This window comes from Thermobia domestica, chromosome 8 (assembly GCF_964235325.1).
Source record: "Thermobia domestica chromosome 8, izTheDome1.hap1.1, whole genome shotgun sequence".
NCBI classification, from domain to species: Eukaryota; Metazoa; Arthropoda; class Insecta; order Zygentoma; family Lepismatidae; genus Thermobia; species Thermobia domestica.
This window is the reverse complement of record NC_137461.1, coordinates 17992376-18012504: the sequence shown is the minus strand read 5'-3', so window position 1 is coordinate 18012504 and position 20129 is coordinate 17992376. Positions and strand designations below refer to the sequence as shown.

General features: G+C 35.8%; 1 long non-coding RNA gene across 1 annotated transcript in view; it reads left to right on the top strand.

The window, feature by feature from the left end:
• LOC145691575 (uncharacterized) overlaps positions 1–18254 on the top strand; it is a 60772-nt gene extending 42518 nt beyond the window's left edge. Inside the window, exons 2-3 of the long non-coding RNA XR_014132414.1 lie at positions 7863–8276; positions 12364–18254. This is a non-coding gene — a long non-coding RNA (uncharacterized LOC145691575). The remainder of the gene's footprint in view (positions 1–7862; positions 8277–12363) is intronic.
• Positions 18255–20129: the final 1875 nt, after the last annotated feature.

Below are 20129 nucleotides of genomic sequence, written 5' to 3'. Positions count from 1 at the left end.
CAAAGTCGAAAACATAATTTAATCTTTCTATCGTAAAAGTCAGTACACAGAAGTTTTTGAGGTTGCTGATCTTAAACTTGATATACGTATATATTTTCAAAGAAGATGGCGGATTTAATGTAGCTGAAATTAAATTAAAGATGATTAGATTTCAATGAACGAAAGAAAATTGGCATTAGAGGGTTTCCGAGGTCGCTGGTTTCGAATTTCATATTATAATGACTAATTAGTGTTGGAAAATATAAGATAGTAAATCCAAACTGGTGATTTTAAAATTTTATATACAGTGGCTCAATAAAGAAGTCGGACATATACATATTCACACATTCAAGAGGGAATAGACATTCGAAGAGTAGGCTTCAAAGAACAAAAAATATTTTTTAAATACTCTATATTATTTACATGTGGAAAATAGAAACATCAATGACAAAACTCAATTTCATGGCTACAAAAACTACAAAAAATGAAAATACAGATAAAATCCATGTCAAAAAAGAACTCGGACAGGTTGCACCACTCTCTTTCTTTTTGGACTTAATAGTGGAATTTCCAAGAGTTTGTCTACTTGACAGTTTTAGATGTCCAAAAGAAGCGAGTTGAAGCCGTACTATTTTTACGTGGATGAAAGTCAACGTGGGCAAACATCTTTAGCAGTAAGAGAACTTTTTCAAAAACATTATAAAGAGGGAAAATCAGTTCGTGATACTGTGGAAATAGTAGATAGGTGACTGTCCACAGTTCATGATATTATTAGACGCTTTAAATCAACTAAATCAGTGGAAAATACACCACACAGTGGTTGATCTAGAGTGTTTTCAAAGTCATACTAGAGATGGATTGTACTATAGGTTAATAAAAACTCCAAAACAGGTGTCCTAAACTGGCCAAAGAAGTATCAGAACTTCTTAATAAAAGTTTGCATCCCGAAACGATAAGATTTGTTTTAAAAGAAGCAAGTTACATGTAAGAGTAGCCCGTAAAATACCGTTCGTAAGCAAGTGCAATAGGCAAAAGAGACTTAGTTTTGCAAAAGCTTATAAAAATAAAGATTTGTCGTTTAGGAGCACTGTGTTATTCGCGGGCGAAGGTAAATTTGATTTGTTCCGCTCAGATGATCAATGTTACATCTGGCGAAAACTTAATGGAGAACTCAGAGCGAATAATCTACGATCCACTGTGAAACATAGAGATGGCTCAGTAATGGTTTGGGGCTGTATGTCCTCTGATGGTCCACGTAAACTTTGTGTAATCGATGGTATTATGGACTAAATAAAGTATTTAAACATTCTGAAGCAAAATTTGGTACAAAGTGCTGAAACATTGGGAATAATAGAAAACTTCCAGTACTACCAGGATAACGATCCCAAGCACAAAGCACTCCATGTGCGTGTGTGGCTCCCGTATAATTGTCCGCACGTGCTGGAAACACCTCGGCAATCTCCTGATATTAATGTTATACAGCACTTATGGGCTTATTTGGAAAACCAGTTAAAATAACATACTATTAGAACAAAGGAAAACTTGGAATCAGAACTTCAGACTGAATGGGCAAAAGGTGATCCTTCCTTCTGCAAAAAACTTGTAAAATTCATGCCAGGAAGATTGAAAGCGATCGTGAAAAATAAAGGATTGACTACAAAATATTAAAAATATCTAATAACATTCTAAAATTTTGCTACAAATTAAGTGTCCGAGTTCTTTTTTGACATGGATTTAAGCCATGTTTTCACTTTTTGTATCTTTTATAGTCATGAAATTGAGTTTTGTCATTGATGTTTCTATTTTTCCTAAGTAGATAATATAGAGTAATTAAAATGTATTTTTTGTTCTCTGTAGAATACTCTTGGAATGTTTATTCCTCATGGAATGTGTAAGTATGTATATGTCCGACTTCTTTATTGAGCCACTGTAACTTTAAAGGTCCATAGCTCAGAAATTATGAAACATACCGTAGTCGGGTCAAGATTTCACTGAGGAATTAGTATGTGCCCTATCCAAACATCCAAGTTTTAGAATCCTGGGGTACTTTCGCAACAATTTTTATAGAAAGAGTTTATTGAGCATTTCAAATTATATGCCCATAGACAAACTGCCTTAGGCAAAAATTGTTACGTGAGTACCTTGGGATTCTGAATCATTATTTTTGTATAGCGCATATATTTGTTCCTAAGTGAAGTCTTGACCCGACTACGGCAGCCTGTAACTCCAAAAGGAAGCATTTGAGCACCCAGGTTGGCCTATAGTCTTTGACTTTCTTTTTTGTAAGGAATCACCTTTGATTTTGAATTTAAATAAATTAATGGCAAAATCAATTCATTATTACTTTTACATTTAATATTTTTATTTACATAATAAGCCTTCTCCTCCCCCTGCGAAGAATAGGGATTGCAGCTAGTATACAAATAAACGTAAATGTCATTCTTGTTTTTGTCTTACGGATTTCTGATTTATCTGGCATTCAGAATTTATAATAGACAATTATCTGAGTATGGATCTAGTTTACTAGCATTGTTTTCACATTTTTAAAAGAAAATTATAAGAAAAGACTGAAAAGAGTATCAACTTAGACATTTTTTGATTTAAAATGTGATATTTCGTTAACGCAGTTTGCAGTAAAAAGACAATTGAATATCGAGACTTAATTGCACTTCTTGACGTAAATTTTAGACTTTCAGTCAAACAGCTATTGCTTGCTTACTATTTATCGTAGGATCATGGTTCATAGTAACTTTGGGTTCATACATCGTTCTTTTTCAGAATAGAGCATCCTTTCCAACTGTATCACTCGCTCGTCCGTATTATATACTTGAAACAGGGAAACCGAGAGGTTTTTTTTTTCGAAAGTGTTTTCAAAAATTTTGCGCCCCTCTGGCCTGGGCCTGAGTTCACGTAAGGATCTGAAAATCCATTGAAAAATACGTAGTTATGTACATAATGCCTGTGCAAAGTTTCAATTTGATATCTTGAAAACTAAAGACGTGAAAGTTTTTTTTTATTTTTTAGAAATTTGCTTTTTTTAAAAAAATAATCACGCCCCTCCGGCCCAGATGGCGCTCCGAAGTTCACCATCCAGATCCAAAACACATCTGGGGTGTTCTTTGAACCATGCTTGACTTGACCAATAAAAAAAAAAAAAACGAATTAAATGCCTATTATAGGAGCTGAATAAGCGCCCAAAGACAAAAACAACGCTATGATAACAAAAATTACCATAAATTCCAGAATGGTTAGGAACATTGGTCAAAATCAAATCTTTTCTTCATCATAAGTGTTGTTAATTAGTATTTGTTCAATGCTGTTAAGACGGTTGTATTTTTTTTTTCGAACATGTGTGTGTATGCTTTCTAATCATTTTTTGTTTTGTTTGATCAATCTCTTGAAATAGGATGAAAATAGACATCAAACTTCCATTCCCCCCCCCCCCCCCCGAAAAAAAAATGGAGCTTATAGCTTTCTCCCTTGATGGTCGTTTATTTCCGGTAAACATAAATGTCTGCTTTCACTCAGATTATTATTTAAACCCAAAAAAAAAAAAAAAAAAAACTAGTGGCAAAAAACAAAAAGAAAGAAAGAAAGAACAAGTGAACATGGTGGCAGAGAAAGAGAGAGAGTACAAAGAAATTACTTAGCTAGCAATTAAGTGTTTCTCTTTTAATACATTTGTAAACGTTAATTAGTTTCATCTCTTAAACAACTTTCAAATACACCGAGGAAAATCCATTATCCGGACAGCGGTATATTTTACAAATGTACGGAATCCGTAAGTTTATTACGGAAATCTGTACGGAGCATATATTTTCCATATGGTTCATACATACTGCATTTTTTCCCGCTTAAATGTTACATCATTCCGGTACAGGATGTCTTCTGTATATACATACGTCAGCTACATGTTATATGCGTCCATCTGTATGTGAGATCCTTATCACCTATACAGGGTGTTTCAAAACACCGACAATGTTTGGGAAGTGATTCCTGACACCAAGATAAGATGAAAAGTATAGACGAACGTGGGTGCACAAATGCTTCCTTGAAGGGTTACAAGCTGAAAAAAAAATGAAATTTAAAGGTCCATGGCTCTAAAACTATGAGACCTACCATAGTCGGGTCAAGACTTCACTTAGAAAATATTATGTGCGCTATCCAAACATACATGTTTAAGAATCCTAAGTCACTCACGCAACAATATTTATAGAGGCAGTTTGGCTACAAGCATATAATATGAAGTACTCATCAGCTGTCTCTATAAAAATTGTTGCGGAAGTATTACAGGATTCTGGAACATAGATATTTGGATATGGCACATACTAGTTCCTAAATAAAGTCTTGACCTAAGCATTTGTACACCCAGCTTGTATATACTTTTCGTCTTATCTTGGTGTCAGGAATCCCTAACAAACGTCGGTGTTGTTTTGAAACACTCTGTATACAATCATACGGAAAGTACATATAGATGGAACACTTACACGGAATATTATAAAATATCCGTTTTCATTTATGTTTGCTGCAGAATGTTATATATACGGTAAGACCAAAAACTACAGGATTTACGCCAGTAACTTACATTTTTTACGCACGCCACATGCGTTTTGTTTTCTGTGTATAACTTCTTATTTTTCTTCTTTTCTTTCTTTATTCTCTCTCTCTCTCTCTCTCTCTCTCTCTCTTTTTTTCATTTTTGTAAATTCTGTCTTTTACATTTCGAACTAAAGTTCTAACCGGTACAGATCACGAGGGCTATGGTTTCGTCAGAAGACTTTCTTCCAACCGCATGGCCCGTTACAGGATCGCCCATAAGGGACAGCATAACAACCTTGACGAACATCGCTGGGCCCATGGAAAAATTTACCTTTTTAAGTTTGTTCATTCAATTGTGGTCTTTGTTTTCTGACGACAAAATAATTATAATTTTCTTTCGGATTAAATTAAATATTTTTTTTTAAAAAAAAGAAGATATAGATTTAATCTTCTAATATAAATAAAATAAAATAGTTTGTTTGTATGTCTGTCTGTCTGTGTACGGCCTGGGGACCAGATGAGTAGACTTTGGTCACGGGTACCTTGGTAAAGGCCCCAGACCAAGACAAAGTTTTTTTTTAACCCGAGGGGTCTCAGAGGGCGTTATACACCGGGATATGTAAAAGTAGTAGAAAATGAGCGATATTTTTTCCCCTTTCGTTGATCAGTTACATATAGATATTTTATCTGACCCATGCGAATAATGGATATTTCAGCTGGTGTCTTTATAAAAATTCGAGTTTAGTTCAATGATAATACAGTATAGTAATCTAGTGATTTCTGATTTGTTAGGTGGCTATTTTCATTTAAAAGAAACCCAGTTAATAACGAGGGAGACCCATGAAATTTGTCTGAGGACCTATCAAATCTGTGGGTGGGAGCTTCTGAGTATGGTCAACACATTGGCTGTCAAAGACCATTATTTCCGGCACCCATATTTGGTACTACTTATCAAACAACAGTGGAGGGGGAACATTTTAACTATATATAAAAGTACATGAACTCATTCAATGATATAAAATAACAGGTATTTCCAGTTGACGTGGAAAGTTGAAATTTTGCATGATTGTAGCTTTTTGGAACTAACTCACAGAAAATATTGCCAAAAGTGAATATTTTTAATTTTTAAGGGTCTAAGGGGAGAATGAAATAATTCCCCATGTAATTTAAATTAAACTTTTTGGGGACCTATAATCTAATGTTTTAGGTACTTGCAATTGGAACAAACACTTGAAATTCGATGTTTGTACGATTTTGTTAGCATTACCTAAGTAAATCACCAAAATTTTTTTTAAAAAATCCAACTTTAGTGAGGTTTTATGGGCAATTGAAAAATCTTCCCCATGTTATTTATATGGGACATCTTCTATACTCAAAAAATATTGGGCAATTCCTGTAGGGCTACAATGATTAAACTTGACATTCTGGATCTAAGGCGGAATTATGAAATTCCTCCATGTTATTCAAATGGAAGTTTTTTTTGACATATGATGTCATGTTTTAGATACTTGCAATTAGAATAAAGCCTTCAAATTGGACACGTTTGTTCATTTTCGTTAGCGCTACTTAAGCAAATCATCAAAAATAAAAGTTTTGAACGTTAAAGTGGTTTTATGGGAACTGAAAAATTTATCCCATGTTATTTATATGGGACATCTTCTACACCCTAAAATGTTTAGGCACTTTTCGGCAGGATTAGAATGATCGTAGCCTTCCTGGAGTAATCCACAGGAAAATCGCCAAAACTAAATATTTTTAGTTTCTAGAGGATCTAAAAGGGAAACGAAAAATCTCCATGTTATTTAAATGGGCGATTTCTTGGGATACAAAATCTTATCTTTTAGATAGCTGAAATAGGGAAAGAAATTTGAAATTCGGTAGAACTTTGGGTTTAGGAGGTGCGAGACCATACGGAATGGTCTGGGAGCAAAGCGCCCAGCTGGCCAAGTTCAGAAAATATTATGACCAATGCACGAAATTCACTCTTGATGCAAAGGTTGATAGATAAGAGATGCGAGGTCGTAGGCCGAACAAACGCCGGGTCTAAGGACGGAGACAAAGACTAATTTTAGAAATAAATCTAGTTGACTTCTTTCTGTTCAAGTTGTTGCTGGTTCAGCGATAGACTCAGTATAGCAATATTATGTTCGTATTTCACAACAATTTCTCATCTGCTAAGTTAGTTTGTTTTGGCATTCGTCAGAGAATGACGTAACAAACGTGAATATTAGTATTTTGCATTATTCTCTTATATATTTTGCAAGACATCTACTACCGTTAAAGAATGGAGTAAGTACTTCACGTACCTCAACGGAAGCGCAAGTGTTACCGCCATCTACACATTTATATAACAACTACTTGCGAAGTACTAGTAAAGTCATTGAAAGCGAAGTTGTGCCACATGGTGTCGTTACTGTCCATTGATAGGACCCAAAAGACTGTTTATCAGATTTTGTAATTGTTAATTTCATTGCAGTTTTGTCTCTGTATTTAAATAACTGGATGAACTGAAAGGAAAAAAAAATATAACAACAATAAATTAATTTCAAACACACTTCATCAAAAGTATCCTATTGTGATTAAGTTAGAATATAATGCATAATCTAATTGAACTGTGGAATTTCTAGCCTTACACTCATTGTAGGATTAGATTCTTTGGAGCAGCCTTTCTTAACTAACTACCTCTAACTCTATGGCCTATGGAACCCGGAGGATCAATGCCGTGTTCACAAAAGCTCCCCACTGACTTCTATCCTTAGCCAACTAGATCCAGTTTCTACTTTGTATTCCTATTTCTGGGAAACTCATCTTAATATTGACCTCCCATCTGCGCCTAAGTCTTCCTAATGATTGTTTATCGATTGGTCTTCCAGTTAAGACTTTGAAAGAGTTCCTACTTTCTTCCATCCTGGCTACATGACTTTCTCACCTGAGCCTCCTAGACTTGATGACCGTAAAAATGTTTGGTAAATCGTATAAATTATGTAGTTTATCATTATGAAGTTTCCGTCATTCCCCATTCCCATTTCTCTTAGGTCCGAATATCAGTCTCAGGATCTTGTTCTCTAAATACTTTCAGTCTATGTTCTTCCCTAAGATTAAGCAACCATGTTTCGCAACCTTACGGAACAACAGGCATGAAAATCGTTTTATATATTTTAAGCTTCAAATTTCTCGATAGAGTTCGCGACAAGACATTTTGAACTGAATAATAACACGTATTCCCTGCTTTTAGTTGGCATTTAATTTCTTATTTTAAATCACACCTCCCTTCCATCAGATCCTTTTGCCAGCAAGTTCACAAAAGCAATTTCCGGTTTCTAATAAGCTTTTTGTAATTGCAGCTTATCGCTTACAGTACAAGGATCACCAAGCAGCCGACGGATGCCGCCTCCGAAGAAATACGACATGGACACGAAGAAATACGAGAAGGACACGGAGAGTCACGAAGAGGACCCCTACATCCCCTCCAGAGGCTCTGCTTCCAAAACTGGCTATAAAAGAAAACGCCAAGAAGCTGAAGACATCAGTCTCCAGCTGATCACAAGCTGCTGTGGGCGGGAGAGACTCCCTAACGTTACCTCTGCGCTGCTACGGAGAAGAGGTTCCTTTCCAACTTCCACGCTGTACCGAGCAGGAGATTCCTAACCAAAACTATAAGACCTCTGCTCTATACTTGGCAGGAGGTTCAACTTGTAGAGAAAGGATTATTAGAGACAGTGTAAAAAACTTGTCGTAGAAACTTCTATAATAAAAAGGTGAGAGAAAAACCCGAGTGGGTGTTTATCTACCATATATTACAATCTTCAGTTGTTCACCACTTTCATTTCTTCTTTACTCAAAAATACTTTTTTTAAACGATTCTTTAATTGCGAAAAATCCTTTTTAATATGATTTGCTGTATTTAATAATAATACTGTATCGACATAAAACATATATAAAAATAATGTTTAAAAATATTTTTCCCACTACTAGAATTACATTTTTTTAAATCACTTTTGTTGTCGCTCCCCTAGGTCGATAAACCCTGCTTTACAGACTCGGTATTTGGTAATGCGTGATGATAGTCGAAATTGGTGATAATTTTTGGAGTCGGGCGCCAGGGGCTTGCCCGTGTTTTTGTAAGAATGCCGTATGAAGTTACTCATAATATTTCCAAAATATGAGATTAACAACATACATCTATAACCTATATATATATATATATATATATATATATATATATATATATATATATACAGATGGTGATCAGAAAAATAGAAACACCTGTAGTTGGCAACACGTCAGATGTATGGGTTGGCAGTGGTGTCGTGGCGCCCGCAGCGCCGAACCGTTGGTGGTGGTGTGTTAGATCGGTCTCCATACTACGTCAGGCGCAATGGAACAGCAGTGTCCAGTGACTGCAGCAGACGGAGGTAGTGTAAAATGGGAGACCTCTCAGATTTTCAAAGAGGGCAAATTGTTGGTGCGCGATTATGTGGAGTGAGTGTGACGGCAGTGGCTACTGTGTTAGGTGTGTCGCGTGGGACAGTGTCGAAGGTGATGACGGCCTACACAACACACGGGGAAACCACATCGGGAAAGCGGAACAGTGGGCGGAAGAAAATCATGAGTGACAGGTCCCACCGGGTATTAAAGCGCATTGTCACGCAGAACCGTCGTGCCACTGCGGAGCAAGTGACGGAGGAACTCAATCAGCACCTCCCCCACTCTGTTTCGATAATCACAGTCCGCCGCGAATTACATGACATGAACTTACGGGGTCGTGTTGCACGGGCCAAACCGCTCATCAGGGACCATAACGCTTTCGCACGCCGCAAATGGTGCCGCGACCATGCAACTTGGACCGTTGAGGACTGGAAACGTGTGATATGGTGGGATGAGTCATCCTTCACCCTATTCCCAACCACGGGCCGTGTTTATGTGTGGAGAACGCCCAAAGAAACTTATGATCTGCAGTGTTTCCGCCCAACTGTGAAACATGGCGGTGGCTCGGTGATGCTGTGGGCCGCAATATCATGATTTTCATTGAGTCCTGTGGTCACAGTTAGCGGACGAATCACTGCCAACGATTATGTCGCAATTTTAGCAGACCACTTGCATCCTATGGTCCGGATGTTGTTCCTGGACAATGACGCCATCTTCCAGGATGATAATGCACCCATTCACACAGCTGGCGTTGTTGCAGCGTGGTTTGAGGAACATCGGGATGAAGTTCAACACATCCCCTGGCCCGCCTAATTCCCAGATCTCAACATAATTGAACGTCTGTGGTAAGTCTTGGAAACACGACTCCGGCGACGATTTCTCTCTCACAGAACTGGCCGATGCCCTGCACGAGGAATGGTGTAAAATTCCACTTGCTACCATTCACGACCTCTATGCCTCCATCCCACGTCGCATCAAGGCTGTTCTGAACGCGAAAGGTGGCCCGACACCATATTAATCTGGTAAGTTGCAATTTTGTTCAGGTGTTTCCATTTTTCTGATCACCATCTGTATATATATATATATACGAGAGTCACTACGAAAGTTTTGAGATGTGAAATAACTTACATACTTAAAATCAGTTTAACACTTACGTTTTCTCAAAGTATTCACCATTACACTGTACACACTTTTGCATCATCGAAAACCACTTTTGCAAGCAGTGTTTCCAGTCTTTTTCTTCAAGTGTTGAAAGTTCATTCTCGTAAGCCACTACAGCTTCTTCAGGGCTGCAAAATCTCTTCCTACGCATGCGATCTTTGATCCTGGAGAACAGAAAAAATCACACGGTGCCAGGTCAGGGCTATACGGCGGATGAGTCATAAGTTTGACCTTCGTAGATTCGAAAAACTGAATTGTGATGTTGGCCGTGTGTGAGGACGCGATGTCATGATGAAGCAGGATCCCACGCAATCCAGTTCTTGGACGCCATTCCCGAAGCTTCTGGAACACTTTTGTTAGGCAAACAGTGATGTACCACTGAGTAGTAATAGTCCTTTGTTCTTCAAGTGGAACAGTTGTAACATGGCCAGATTTGGAGAAGAAAGTTGCGACCAGCTTCTTCCCCACACGTCGCGGTCGCTTCACTTTCGTGGGTGGATTTTCGTCTGGAAAGATCCAAACTGTAGACTGGCGTTTATTTTCAGGGTCAAATTGATAGATCCAAGTCTCATCACCAGTAACAATGTCAGACACGCGTCAAGAATTGCCTGCACCAAATCTTGCAAGCATTTCTTCACACCATTCCATACGCATGCGCTTCTGCTGTTCAGTGAAAGTGTGAGGCACCCAACGAGATGAAACCTTCCTGAGCCGAAGATGATCATGAAGAATTTTTGTTACTGCTGGTGATTCAATGTTCACTGTAGATTCAATGTCCTTGAAAGTTGTTCGAAGATTTTCTCGAATTATTTGTTCCATAGCGGCAATGTTTTCATCTGACACAGCTGTTGCCGAACGTCCAGCTCTCTCTTCATCTTTAAGCGATGTCCAGCCTCTTCTGAATTCACAAACCACCGAAAAATTGTAGCACGGGAAGGAGCAAGGTCCCCAAATGCCCTCTGCAAACGATCAAGGCTTTGTGTATCGTTCAAACCACTTTTGAAATCGTAAAGGATCATTGTCCGAAAATGTTCCCTTTCGAGCTCCATTGTAGACAGCCGAATACTGCTCACATCAACAAACAAGTGAAGGCGATACGGCCACGCCGATAAGCGAGGCGAGTTGAAATTTGCTTCGCTTCTTCGCTCTGGATACCACTAACGAATGCAATTGTTGGAATTCAAATACTGTGCCACAACAATGCGTATCTCAAAACTTTCGTAGTGACCCTCGTATATATATATATATATATATATATATATATATATATATATATATATATATATATATATATATATATATATATATATATATATATATATATATATATATATATATATATCTTGCACATGTATGACTATTGTAATATTTTGTAGAAAAACTTTTTCTTGTTTTGTAACCAATAAAAGAAAAACTATTCAACTCTACAGGGTGAACCAGAAGTAGGTATACACAGTGGTGCTATTCAACCGGTTCGCACCGGTTCGCTGGAACCGGTTGTTAAAATATTTCGAGTTCGCAGAACCATTTGTTATATCCAGATATAACAGTAAATTTTACCCAGTTATACCCAGGAACAGTAAATTTTAGTTTAAATATGTTTGATTTTTAGAAATTTTTACAGCTACATGTTAAACATATGATCTCTCAGAACAAGGTATAAACGTATATTTCTTAATCTCAAATGCTCAGATATCAAGAATGAGAATTGGGATCACATGAGTGTAGTGATGAGGGTTGTTTATATTTAAAGCTCATACATACCATTATCAACAATTGTCGATCAGTACAGTACTGTATACCTCTTATTGGACCACCCTGTATATTAAAAATTTATCCGTTTTTGCTGCTTATTCAAACAGTAAAAACTACAAAATGCTAATTGTCTATACTGTTATATACGAGGTTGTATTGAAAAATTTTGCCGTCGCGGTCTATTATAATATTGTTTCCCTGTTCAATATCAATAAATAGCGGTGTAGAAAATTTAAGATAGTGGAATGAATGATCAGTATTTAAATGGATGTGGAAAAATCAAAATATATGTAATAAATAAAGTAATATATAGATAATAAAATAATTTCTATTACAATATCTGGTCTGAGAAAACTTGCCGGCTAGGGCCATTGCTCATGTTGTCCCATGCATAAATACGGGCCTAATAATATATACAGGGTGTGGGCAGGTATTTGACAACACACGTTATAGGTGACACGATATCCTGAACGTCATAGTTACAAATGCTTTCTTTTGCAGGTAAATATGGAAGATCCTTGTCTAACCCAGGAAATGAACAGGCATACTGTCATCTTTCCTTGGCTGCAGACCACTCCGAGTCGGCGATCGCTGCATTCTTAAATGTCTCACGGTCTTTTGGCTTCAAACTTCAAAGAGGATTGGAGGCTGCCAGGATTATTATTATTATTATTATTATTATTATTATTATTATTATTATTATTATTATTATTATTATTATTATTATTATTATTATCATCGGGGGTACGGTGTCTCTGTGGTAAAGGGCATATCTCTGGTGCGTGAGGTTTTTGATTCGATCCCCGGCCAAGTAAATTTGCGGTAGACAACATCTTTCCGTGGGTTTTCTCGGGGTACTGTCGTTTCCTCCCACATTTTCAGTCCACCAATTCTTCCGTCGACATTCTTTTGTCTTACTTATCCATGTGCCTTAGCTTAAGAGACATAACCGTGGGACGTTAAACTGAAAAATTTCATTTCATTTTTCTTTGTTTAAAAATATCCGATATGAGGATTTGTTTCATTTGAGACTTATGAAATTCAGCATAAAAACTCTTAATTAAAAATAAGGGAATAGATACAGGCAGAGTTTTCAAAAATTACACTCCTGAAGGGAGATAGGGAGACCATTTAATATCTTATTCTTCCCGTACGAATAACGGCCTATTCTGCTACTATAATAATTGAATGAATATGATCATCAAGCAGGTGGCGCCCTCTGCTTTTCTTATATACTTAATACTATCCGCTTGGTGTTGGTGTTCACTTTGGTTTGATTTCATGCCAAGTTGCGCGAGGTAGATAGATATCCATGGTACGTTTCTTGCAACACCCTCCGCAAAGAATGAGGCAAAAACTGTTGCTTAACTTCTTCAATAATCTTTCTCTTTTGGCTGTTCCAAGCAGAAAAAACAAAACACCCGTGAAATTAACGGCAACAGAGCAGAAGAAACGAAAGGGCGATGTTATGCTGGTGGAAGTTTGTGCTTGACGATTTGTGTTTGTAACCAAAATGCTAAGGAACGCTTGCCAAACAATTCGTCAACGTAACAAGCAGCTGACTAGGTAATATTAGTATCACGTGAACTACTACTACTACTACTACTACTATTACTACTACTACTACTACTACTACTACTACTACTACTACTACTACTAATAATAATAATAATAATAATAATAATAATAATAATAATAATAATAATAATAACTTTATTTTAAGTGCTATAAACAGCTCATAGGCAAAAACACAGAACTATATTAAAACCATTATATACTAATTTTAAACAAACCAGAAAATTTATAATATAGAATGAATATTAGAGCAGGTAAATCTCTTAGGTTAATATATTCAAATTATAAAATTCAAACTGATTTATAAAACAGGATTTAAATAAAAACCAGTTGAGAATGCTCCAAGAGCATTGCCAGAATTGGCCTATGTTGAGCAGAAGGGGTCCAGCTCTTTTCTCTAAAAAATGTTACAATTTTGGTAATTTCTGTTCACATTCGATTAGTTTAGGATAGGGTTGGTTAGTTTAAGTTAGGTTAGTTTAGTTCATGTTATATTAGCGTAGGAGTCCTGCATAATTTTCCAAAAAATGATAGAATTTCGATTATTTCTACTAAAATTAGGTTAGTTTAGATTAGTCCAGGTTAGCTTACGTTAGTTTATGTTAGGCTATGTTAGATTTCGTTACTTTATGTTACGTCTAAGTACTTGCATCACTCATTTCTCCTGTAAATTTCGTGTTTCTTACGTACTTCTGGACCCCTTGTACTAAACATACCCCATTTTTTTTCGAAATTTATATGATATTGTATATTAAATTTATTGATTAACTAATGATGCAATGAGCCAATAACTGGTAGTGTTATTGAATCAATATTGGTATTGATCAACACCAATATCAACTCGCTATGAATTGCGATTTCCGATATATGGCTCCTTAAATCTCTCGAAATTGAAACTTTTTTTGGGGGGAGGGGGCAATATCTCGGGAACGGTAAAGAGTATCGCGAAAAATTCCATCAGTCTTTTCAGATAGTTTTTGATGCCCTATGGAGGGCTCAAAATTGAAAAATTCGCAAACAACAGACAAACAACACACACACAGATAGATAATTCGGTAGCAAACTTTTTAAGTTCGTTGAAAATAATCAGTTTCATAAAATATACCAGTAATAAACAACTATGCAAATTAAAGTTTCATTCAAATACCATTTAAAAGAATGAGCTAACCTTGCTTAAAATTGCATATCTGCGATGCAAAACTCCTGGTTACTTATTGTTATATTTCAACATAGAAGACTGGTTCTTTCAATAAAAGATTATAATGTAAAGATACATTGAAAATACATAATAACAATAAAATCAACATTGGCAGCTAGATTCCTTCTCAGCGTTAAAACAATTTGATTTTGTAAGAATTGTTCTGTTATTATTCTCGTAACATATTTTCATTTCAAATTCCTGTAAGACGGTGTCATTCTTCTCAGTATTTCGCATTTAGAATTTACAGTAGTTCTACCAATATCCTAACATTATAAATTGGTATATTATCCCTATATTTTCTAAACAATATATGCTCCTATATTTGTTATCCAATACCATTTGAATAAAGAATTTATCAATAAATTTCCTTCTTTCCGATAGAGATTGAAATCTCCAAAAAATTGACCAATATTAATAACATAGTAGCCTTATTAAACATTTCTGTACAGCTTTGATTTTGTTAACAAGTGTGTTAGATAAACTTACACATACAACTGAACCAAATTTCAGTTTGGATCTAACTAGTGTCTTATATAGGTATACATACATAAGAACAACCATTTATAAAATTAGGCCATTGATTAAATGTAAAACGTGTTGCTTTTCTTGTTTATTGCACTATATCATTTATATGGTTACCAAACTTCAGCTGTTTGTCATACATAATACCGAGATTTTAATTTGTCCTATTTTGTTAATTGTTACTCCATTAATTTTATATTTGCTAACAAAATATTGTGTTTTATCAATGAATGCCACATATTTAGTTGTTTTTCATAATTGATCATTAATAAATTATTTTCGCATCAATGATTTATTGTATATAAATCCTTCTGCAGCAAATAATTATCAGACTCATTATTAACCGCTCTAAACATATTTATGCCATCTGGGTATGATAATAACTAGGAATGCAATGGATATACTCGATTGCAATGAAATGAGCTGAGCGAGCTTTAGCAACGTAATCAGTTTATTGTGACTTTTTAAAACAATCAGTATTTTTCATAACAATCGCACAATTCTTCGTCTTGACCTTTTGTTCCGGCTAAAAAAAGTTTAAAAAATCGTTAATTTGTTTTTAAATTGTGATTAAAATTGTAAATTTTTACGCTAAAAAAATAAAAGGGCTTCGCCGCAATTTTTGAAAATCACGCGCAGATTTTAATTGTTGACAAAAAAATCACGTGAAAACTTTTTCCCCATGTTAAGTCTATGGAAGCGTTTTTCGGTGATTATTCCTCGATGGTACATCGGATTTTTGATTTCGACCTATGTTCTCACTCAGCACGACATACTCTATCACCGTGCTAAGTTTGGTTGAGATCGGCCAAACGGTCTAGGAGGAAGCGTTTTTCGGTCATTATTCCTCGATGGTACATCGGATTTTTGATTTCGACCTATGTTGTCACTCAGCACGACATACTCTATCAGCGTGCTAAGTTTGGTTGAGATCGGCCAAACGGTCTAGGAGGAGTTCGCGGACAACCAAACGGCTAACCCGAGTATTAGAGCTTCGCTCGCTCAGCTCAATTATTATTATTATTATTATTATTATTATTATTATTATTATTATTATTATTATTATTATTATTATTATTACGTTAAAAATTATGTTATGCATAAATGTCGGAAGTCTTATAGAATAGCAGGTCCGTCCGTCCGGCTGTCTGCCGATAAGAGTAAGGGATATCAACAAGCTATTTTTTTTTTTTTTTTTTTTTTTTTTTGCAATTGATTCTGCATCCCAAATGTAGATTTCATATCGTAGGCTAAACATCTGTTCAAACCGGAAGTGGGGACACGGTGGCTCAGTGGTAGAGCGTTCATTTCTTGTGAGTTGGGTCCCTGGTTCGATACCAGCTTGCGCAAAAGTGGGCTTTGTGGTGGACAAACATCATGTTAGTGGGTTTTCTCGGGGTTCTCTCGTTTCCTCCCACTTTATTCACTCCACAATTGCATTCATTTCTCGTCATCACCGTTTCCTTTAGCCTAGCCGGCATTACGTGTGACGTAAAACAGAAAAACTCCATTTCATTTTCAAACTGGTGGTAGAATTTTACCATTTCCGTTTTCTACGTTTATCACCATAGAACTAAAACGGTAACAGAAACTAACAAGCTGTTTCTTTTTGTTGTTGTTGTTTTCTTTAATTGGTTCAGCGTTTCAATGAAATACATAATCGAACCGTACTTCCAGTTTCAATGCTGATTTTCAAACAGCAGAAACCGAAAATAATTTTGTTTATTTGTTTATTTATTTATTTATTTATTTATTTATTTTTATTTTTTGATCGATTTAAAATACCTATATTTCACCTCCTCAGTTAACCCTGTATACTAGAAATCATCACTTTTAGTTTCAACGTTCATCATTATAGAACACAAATGGTAATAAAGAGCGACAAGTGCTATTTTACAATCGATTCAGCGTCTTAAGAGAACATAACATCACCACTCGCAAACACATTACGGAAACTGGAAATGATTGAAATTTTCTGGTACTTACTTCCGATATAAATATTGATTTTCATAGAGTAAAAACGGTAAGTGACATCGAGATACAGTTTCTTGCAATTGATTCAGTGTCCCAAGGATAGGTCCCATCTCGTCCGTTAACTCTCTATTCACACCGGAAGTAGTAAAAATCAACCATTTTTTATTTTTAATCTTAATTGCTATAGAACATAAATAGTAACTGACAGAGACAAGAGTTTTTTTCTTTCTTTTTTGCGTTCAGTTCACCACGACCTGTAGCTCTCTACCGAAACCGGAAGTGGTTGAAATTTACTTGCATTTCCGGTTTCAATACTGATATTTTATAGAGCAAAAACGGTATGGGATATCTACTAAAAACGGTTTTTGACACAGATTGAGCGTTTCAAGAATGTTTTGTTTCAACTTTTATATATTTGTCTCCAAACCGGAAGTGATGAAAATCTATTGTTTTTCGGTCACAACACTGATTGCATAATTGTTGAAACGGAAAATATTTGGTGACAAATACTTTGTTGATATGGTTTCAGTATAAGAACATGTTTTACCTCTGATTTTATTCCTCTGTTACAAACTGAACTGATACACAGCAGTTAGTACTTCTGGCTCTAACTCTTTGGCTACCACTTTGATTTCAGTACCCCAACCCAATGTGCCACCTACACTTTTTGCTACATTTAGCCTTTTGCAACAAACTAGCTACATCTAGCGAAAACCAAGCACACCAAAGAAAATGATCAGGCCAACACTGTGTGCCACCAGAGTATAAAAGCTCTATACCTGCACACTACTTTACAGAGAACGTCTACAATGAGAACTATCTCTTGACGCCAAATAGCGTCAATGGCACACAGGAATAGGTATGAATGACGCCATACGGCGTCAAGTGGCAGCCAACGAGTTAATGTTACTCTAAATTATTGGACTTATTTTTGCAATAGTCTTGTAATGAATGACTGGTTTTTTATCGTTTTTCAACTCATAATACGTATCTTTCGTTTCAAAGTATGTAATGAATAAAATGTTGTTCTTCTGAATAAATTTGTTGTACACTTTCTAAAACAGATATTGTATTAATTTTTTATGGCTTATATTACCAGTAAAAATAAAAAAAAAAAACTTTTTCCTTACAAAATGACTTGCTTTCATATATTTTCATTTTCTTAAAGTTGCTGAAAATGGTTTCTATTTTAACAATAGTTTTATGAAATATTGCAGTTATAGTTTCAACAAAAATTTCAACAAAAAACTTAAAACTCAATTTCTAAAAAATATATATTAAAAACACAAAATGGGGACTCATCTAATTATCTATTTGCCTGACGGTGAAGTAGTAGAATTTAGCGCGACTGACAGTCTGAAGCATCGTGGTATAATAATAAGGCTTAAGAATATATGAATATTTTGCCTAGGTGTGTATGCAACCCACAACTGAAATGTGTTTTGAGGTTTGCATGTTAACGTTAATGACAGACTGAAAGGTCTTGCTTTTATAATAGGAATTACTTTTTTTCACGTGACAGACCAATGAAAAGTGAAATTGAATTTGAAGTTTGATTTTCCAAAGCTATAACATATATGTATAATGAGAGAATATTAAAAAAAAAAAAAAAAAATACACACTACACTAAACTATGACAAAAATACTGGAGGAGATAGTAAATGAAAAATGGAAGCAAAGTCTGTGAATTACCGACATGAAGTAGTCAACAACAAACTTACGTGATATGAAATCAAACCTGTGACCACCACGAAGGTGAATACCGTACCACTCGATCGTAGGGAGTACGGTGGCTTAGTGACAGAGCGCTTATCTCTGGTGCGTGGGGCCTCTAATTCGATCCCCGTCCAAGTAAGTTTGTGGTAGAAATCTCTTGTTCGTGGGTTTTTCTCAGGTACTCCCGTTTTCTTCCACTTTCTCATTCCACTAATTCTTCCATTATCATTCACTTCCTTTAATCATCGTCTCCCTTAGCCTAAAGTACATAAAACGTAGGACTTTAAATTGAGATACTTCTACCATTCAGTCACCGATGATGATTTCTATGTGTAAGAAGGGTGCTTTTAACTTTATTTCCTTCTCGGTACCCAAATTTCGATCGCAATCCACAGATTGAGAAATAACTGGTAGGTTGTTCTTCTTTTGCGAAGATTAACAAATAATACAAATTGCAGTTGAACAGAGAACAATATTAACAAAACAGTGTCCAATTCATGTCATTTACTAATTAAACATAGAACTGCGCCTAACGTTCATTAGGGATTACTTTAAAAAAAAAGAAAGAAGAAAGAAAGAGAGAGAGAAAGAAAGTAAAATGTGAAGAAAGAAACGAAATTGAAAGGACAATTCATTTGCAAAGATGCTCACAGCCAAATAACTGCTGTTAGAAAAAGGTCAGTGCAGAAAAATGAAACAAATATCACCATTGCCTATTTATGTTCTTGTGTATGCAATATTAATGGAAATACTGAATTACTGAATCTAACAGCTAATGGATGCAATTCGTTGTCATGGCAATGTTCAGTGGCTCCCTCACACGTACATAGAGACAAATAAAAATACGGTCCAGCAGAATTGAGTTACAGCAATTACTTTCTTCTTTTTCTTCTTCTTTTCTTCTTCTTTTTTTAACTGACGCTGTGCACACTATTTTTAGCATCAGAAGTGCTAAGATGTTGAAGAAGGGTAACGCTATTGTACGTAGATCTGTCTTCATAAAGACAGGACTTGGAGGGAGAGGTATGGAATAACAGGAAGGAAGAGTATTATTAAGATATATTGAGGCCACGAGGCTCTTTCACGTGGAAAACTGTTCTGTGTGGCTGTTATCACACATGGCGTGTCATTGCCCAGGCAGCTCTCGAGTCTTTCTTATCTCTGTAGAACGCAACAACTGACGTCATTTGTTATTTATTTACGTTTCCTTCATTTCTTCTTTTTTATCCTCAGTTGATAAACAGAAGATGCTTATGAAAGTTTATATCATGTAAGTTTT